The following is a 6,000-nucleotide window of genomic DNA, read 5'->3' on the forward strand; positions in this document are numbered from 1 at the left end:
GTTGTGGATACAATTAACGGAGACGCCCACAACTAATCAGTGCAGACGCGGAACACACAGAATTCACCACAAAGTGTAAAACCCAGAGATCACGGTTTACCAACCGCGACAGTACCCCCCCCCTCTAAGAACTCTGGAGTTCCCAGAAGGGCCTACCTGCTGATTGTATTCATCAATAAGGGAGTGATCCAATATGTCCCTAGCAGGTACCCAACTCCTCTCCTCCGGACCTTAACCTTCCCAGTCCACCAGATACTGGAATCCTCGTCCCCTCCGTCTCGAGTCCAGAATGCGATTAACCGAATATGTCGGTTCCCCATCTACGAGACGCGGCGGCGGGGGAACCGGAGTAGGCGGATTAATACGTGCATAAAACACGGGTTTAATTTTGGACACATGAAAGGCGGGATGTATCCTCTTGTACGCAGGAGGTAATTTGAGGCGGACTGTCACCGGACTAAGGATTTTGGTGATAGTGAACGGGCCGATAAATTTGGGAGCTAATTTATTATAAACGGATCGCAATGGAATGTTACTGGTAGAAAGCCACACTTTTTGACCCACGACATAGACGGGAGGCTTTGACCGGTGGCGATCGGCCTTGGCCTTAGTGTGCTCCCTCACCCGGAGCAGAGTCTCACGGGCTCTGGTCCAGATGCGGTGACACCTCTGGACAAACACGTGAGCGGAGGGGACCGCGACTTCAGATTCCAGACTGGGAAACGCTGGTGGCTGGTACCCTATGCTACACTGAAACGGAGAGAGGCCCGTAGCTGACACTGGCAACGAATTGTTGAACAGATTGTCCGTTGCTTTGGGGATGATAACCCGACGACAAGCTAACTGACGCTCCTAATAATTTGCAAAACTCTTTCCAAAATTTGGATATAAACTGAGATCCCCTGTCTGAACCACGTCTACCGGGAGGCCATGAAGCCGAAAGACGTGATCTAAAACAGTAACCGCTGTCTCCTTGGCTGTCGGTAATTTGGGCAAGGGAATGAAATGTGCCGCCTTCGAGAACCGGTCCACTATGGTCAAAACGACCGTCATGCCATTAGAGGGCGGGAGGGCGATAACAAAATCTAGAGCGATATGGGACCAGGGTCTCGAAGGGACAGACAGCAGTTGAAGAAGCCCATCAGGAGGTCGGTTAGATGACTTACCACTGGCGCAAACTGAACAAGCCAAAACAAAATCACGGGCATCGCGAGCCATACGTGGCCACCAGAATCGTTGTCTAACAAACCCATTAGTTCTACTTATCCCTGGGTGACAAGCCATGTTGGAACAATGACCTGACTGGACAACTTCGGACCTTAACTCCTCTGGCACAAATAAGCGGTTCGGTGAGCAACCGGACGGAGGCATTACCCCTTCTAAGGCCGTCTTGACCTTCGACTCGACCTCCCATACGAGTGCTGAGACTACTAATCTCTCAGGCAAAATACACTCGGGAGTAACGGAACGGGCGGAGGGATCAAAACGACGTGACAAAGAATCGGGTTTGACATTTTTGGAACCCGTGCGGTACGATAGGGTAAATTCAAAACGACCGAAAAAAGTGCCCACCGAGCCTGCCTGGAATTGAGTCTTTTGGCAGTTCTGATGTATTCTAAATTCTTGTGATCGGTCCAAACAATAAAGGGAACCCCTGAACCCTCTAACCAGTGGCGCCACTCCTCCAACGCTAATTTGACCGCCAACAACTCTCTATTGCCAGTGTCATAATTACGTTCGGCAGGAGATAATCGTTGTGAAAAAAAAATGCGCAAGGGTGTACCTTATCGTCTGAAGCAGCACGTTGGGACAACACTGCTCCTACCCCCACCTCTGATGCGTCGACCTCCACCACGAACTGCCGTGTGGGATCAGGGGCCACAAGGATGGGAGCCGAAACGAAGCGGTTCTTGAGGTTAGTGAACGCAGCCTCAGCTGCGTCAGACCACCTGAACGGAGTACTGGGAGAGGTCAAGGCTGTCAGAGGTGAGGCTAGTTGGCTGTAATTATGAATGAAACGACGATAGAAATTGGCGAACCACAGAAACTGCTGTAAGGCCTTACGGGAATCTGGAGATGGCCAATCTATCACAGCCTTTACTTTGTCAGGGTCCATTCGTATTCCCTCAGACGACACGATATACCCTAGGAAGGGGACTGACTGTGCATGGAATACGCACTTCTCCGCCTTGACAAAAAGCCCATTCTCTAGTAACCTCTGGAGCACTTGTCTGACGTGTTGAACATGTTCCTGGAGAGATGAAGAAAAAATCAGTATGTCATCCAGGTAAAAATATATAAACTGATCTACCATATCTCTCAACACGCCATTCACGAGTGCTTGGAAAACCCCGGGCGAGTTGGAGAGCCCGAACGGCATCACCAAATATTCAAAGTGCCCTCTAGGGGTGTTAAAGGCGGTTTTCCATTCATCCCCCTTCCTGATGCGGACCAAATGATAAGCATTACGTAAATCCAATTTTGTGAATACAGATGCTCCCTGCAACCTCTCGAAAGCTGAAGACATGAGTGGTAAAGGATAATTATTCTTAATAGTAATGTTGTTCAGCTCTCGGTAATCAATGCAAGGTCGCAGAGAACCATCCTTCTTACCAACAAAAAAGAACCCCGCCCCCGCTGGAGAAGAGGAAGGACGGATGAACCCAGAGGCTAAGGAATCAGAAATGTATTTCTCCATGGCCTCCCTCTCAGGAATAGAAAGGGAGTATAACTTGCCTTTAGGCGGAGATTTACCTGACACTAAGTCTATGGCACAGTCGTAGGGACGATGCGGAGGAAGAGAAGCAGCCCGGGACTTACTGAACACTTCCTTCAGGTCCAGATACTCAACGGGCACGTTTGGCAAAACCATGGTCTCCTTCTGAAAACCAGGAGAGAAGGGAGGCCTGGAAGGACTGTGTTGGCGGCCCAGACGATTAAACCTGGCCTCCACCCGCAACGCCAGGTCAATGGTCAAAGGTCAAAGGTCAATCTGATTTTTAGAATAAACTTTTTTATCTTTTTGGGGAAAGTTTGTTTAAATGAATGGTCTGTGGTTAGAAGGTCCATGTTATTGCACTTGTCCTCAGCAAGACGTCACAATATTAACCATCCCAAAATACTTTAAAAAAGCTATACAATCGTGAAAAAATATATCAAATAAAAAAAATAAGGGGTATAAATATAAAAAACAATGCATAAAGTGAACATCAAACAATATTTTCCATAAAAATCTGCCTATTAAAGTTGTGTCCTCAGTTTCTGTCAACTCTGTCAAATTCTGATTTTTTCATAAAGCTCTTTAAATCAGGAAATAGCATGGTCAGCTATATCCCTGAGGACCCCTTTTCATCTCCCTGCCTGTGGTGAATGCAGCACTACCACACATGCTCTGGTACATTTAACATTTTTTTATATTTTAGACAAACAATGTCAATATTCCTATGGTCACAGCTGCACCATGTCAATACCATCTTTCTGTTAAGATACTGTTTTTTTTTAGAGACTTCTGTTTTTTTTAAACCATAGTGGACTGAATTTCAGCATTTAAGTGAGGTTATTGGGACAGCTAGCAACTGAGGAAAAACTACCTAGCTGCAGTGTACAATACATGTTTTGGCAGGAAAATACATGCCCTTACGTCAACTCTGTCAGACGTCAACTCCGTCAGGTTCTCTGTAAGCTGACGGAGTTGACAAATCCACCAATAACCTCTTAATGTGCGAATATAATATTATTTGTGAATATAGTGAAGGGTTAAACTGTTATTTCAGGGTTTTATTTACACATAAATGCTCATATATAGCGTGCATTACATTATTTAACCATACGCATCTGACTTGTAGATAATGGGCAGGCAGTGGTCTGCCTATTATTGTGCAACGTGTAACTTTGCCAGCACTTTAATATATATATTTGTATATGTAGAGACCGAGATAGAGATATGAGAAGCCAGTATAGGGCTGAGCGGTATGGCCAAAAAAAAATTATCATGATACATTTTCTTTTATATCAGTCGATATCGATAATTATCACGATAAATGTCAAATCTTTATTTCAAGTTTAAAGGCAGATTTTTGCTCCTAAGTGAAAGTTGTAGAAAAGAGCGTTAATTGTGGTTTTAAACTACTACTGGTTTTAACTACTTTAAACTAATCTTTATTGTCATTGTCAACATATCATGACAAAATTGTTCTTTCACCAACGCCAAAAAGAGCTGAAATGTTGCTAACGGACAACCCTGCATGCAGGTAACTCTCAAGAGCGTCCGTGGGTATGAAATACCTGGGTCGGCCTACTGCCTTGCAGTCATCTGCATTTTGCAAAGACACATTAAGATGATTGACCGCTTCTTCTAGATTACTTAATATGACAGGATCCATTTCAATGTCAGTCGTTGCCGCGAAATCGAACAAACTATTAGACAGAGCTTCAACACGTGACGGTACATAATCCAGATTGGCTTCAGTTAGTTCTGCCATATGTCTCAACTGTCTTGCTATCTCTTGTCTATACAGCCTATAACATACGGTTGTGCCCTACTACACTACTGATATTTAGAATATTTATCTATAATGCGCTTCCAACAAACAAACAGCAAACAATCGTCGACGTTGTCACGCCTTCATAAAATTTGTCACATCCAGTTCTGCAGCGTCAGTTTCTGCTTGCATTGCCGGGCTCGGTTGAACGGGCATAAACAATCCTTTAAAACTCAAAAATAAAAATTGCTTTCAGTGTTTAACTTTTTGTGTGTGTGTGTAAGAGTGTGTGTAAGAGTGATAGAGAGAGAAAGAGAGAGAGAGAGAATGTGTGTGTGTGTGTGTGATCATTCCCTTTAAAAAAAATTCCATAAATAGATTCCATAATGGTTTGCCAGCTGATGATGATGATGATGATAACAATAGCCTAATAATAATAATAATAAAAAGAAAGAAAGAATGATAATAATAATAATACAAATTAAAAAGTTATGTAGGCTACTAGCTATTTTTTGTTATGTTTTTTGGCAGTTTTTGGGCTACATAAATTTTTACAAACTTTTACAATAGATAATTTGATTTGATCTTTGAAGTAGCCTATTAGATAGAGATAGCTTCGACATTTGATCACTGTGGTTGGTTACAAAGACGTTACTATTCTGAAAATAATAACGAGATACAATCCTGTAAATATTCAATCGACTTTTCTTAAATTCAAAACAAAATATTAATGCATTCGTAATTTCCATTTCTGAATAGTTGCTATATGGTCACGCAGGTTTGCGCATTAAACCCATGGCCCCGAAAAATATAGCCTATCAACAATTATATTGTTTCCCCGAACATGACCCCTCTCTACCAACTTTTTGAACATTTGTTCATTTTTTTATTATTATTAGGCTATTATAATTATTTAGATAACGCATAGGCCTAAATATAAATGATCAGAAACAAATCGCTTCAACACGTCGAGTTGTGTTTGATTCTGTGTTTTTGATTCGGTGTATCAAACGAGTGGATTGAACTCACTCATTAAGACTTTCTGTTTGACTTTCTGCCACCTGGTGTCTGTTTTAGTTTCATATTAAACGTAGGCTATCACTTCATTGATTCCATCATTTCATATTTATGTCTTCAAAATGTAGGCCTAAGACACTTCATAATATTTGTATGCACTTCTAGGCTAATTGCTGTTTAAATGCATTAAGATCTCTTCTGTATTGATGGCTCTGATGAAGCTCTGGTTGGATTTTAGTGGTAGGCTAACTGCCCTATAGGCTACAGTCTTATCCTCTAACTGAATTTATCGATGTGGATTAATGTGACGTTCATACATTTAATAAGGCTGTTGCTGTCAGTATTGTTTTTGGAAATTAGGCTACATTCAAATGCAATGGTCTCCTTTCAAAAGCATTGGTCAATATGCTTGCATCGACTTCACTGTAGCCTATGTGCCCTGCTTCCTTTCCGTGAGTTTTGACCGAAAAATGGAAAATATCAAGCGCTTCCGTTTCAGAGT

The sequence above is a fragment of the Carassius gibelio genome, chromosome A4 (genome assembly GCF_023724105.1).
Source record: "Carassius gibelio isolate Cgi1373 ecotype wild population from Czech Republic chromosome A4, carGib1.2-hapl.c, whole genome shotgun sequence".
NCBI classification, from domain to species: Eukaryota; Metazoa; Chordata; class Actinopteri; order Cypriniformes; family Cyprinidae; genus Carassius; species Carassius gibelio.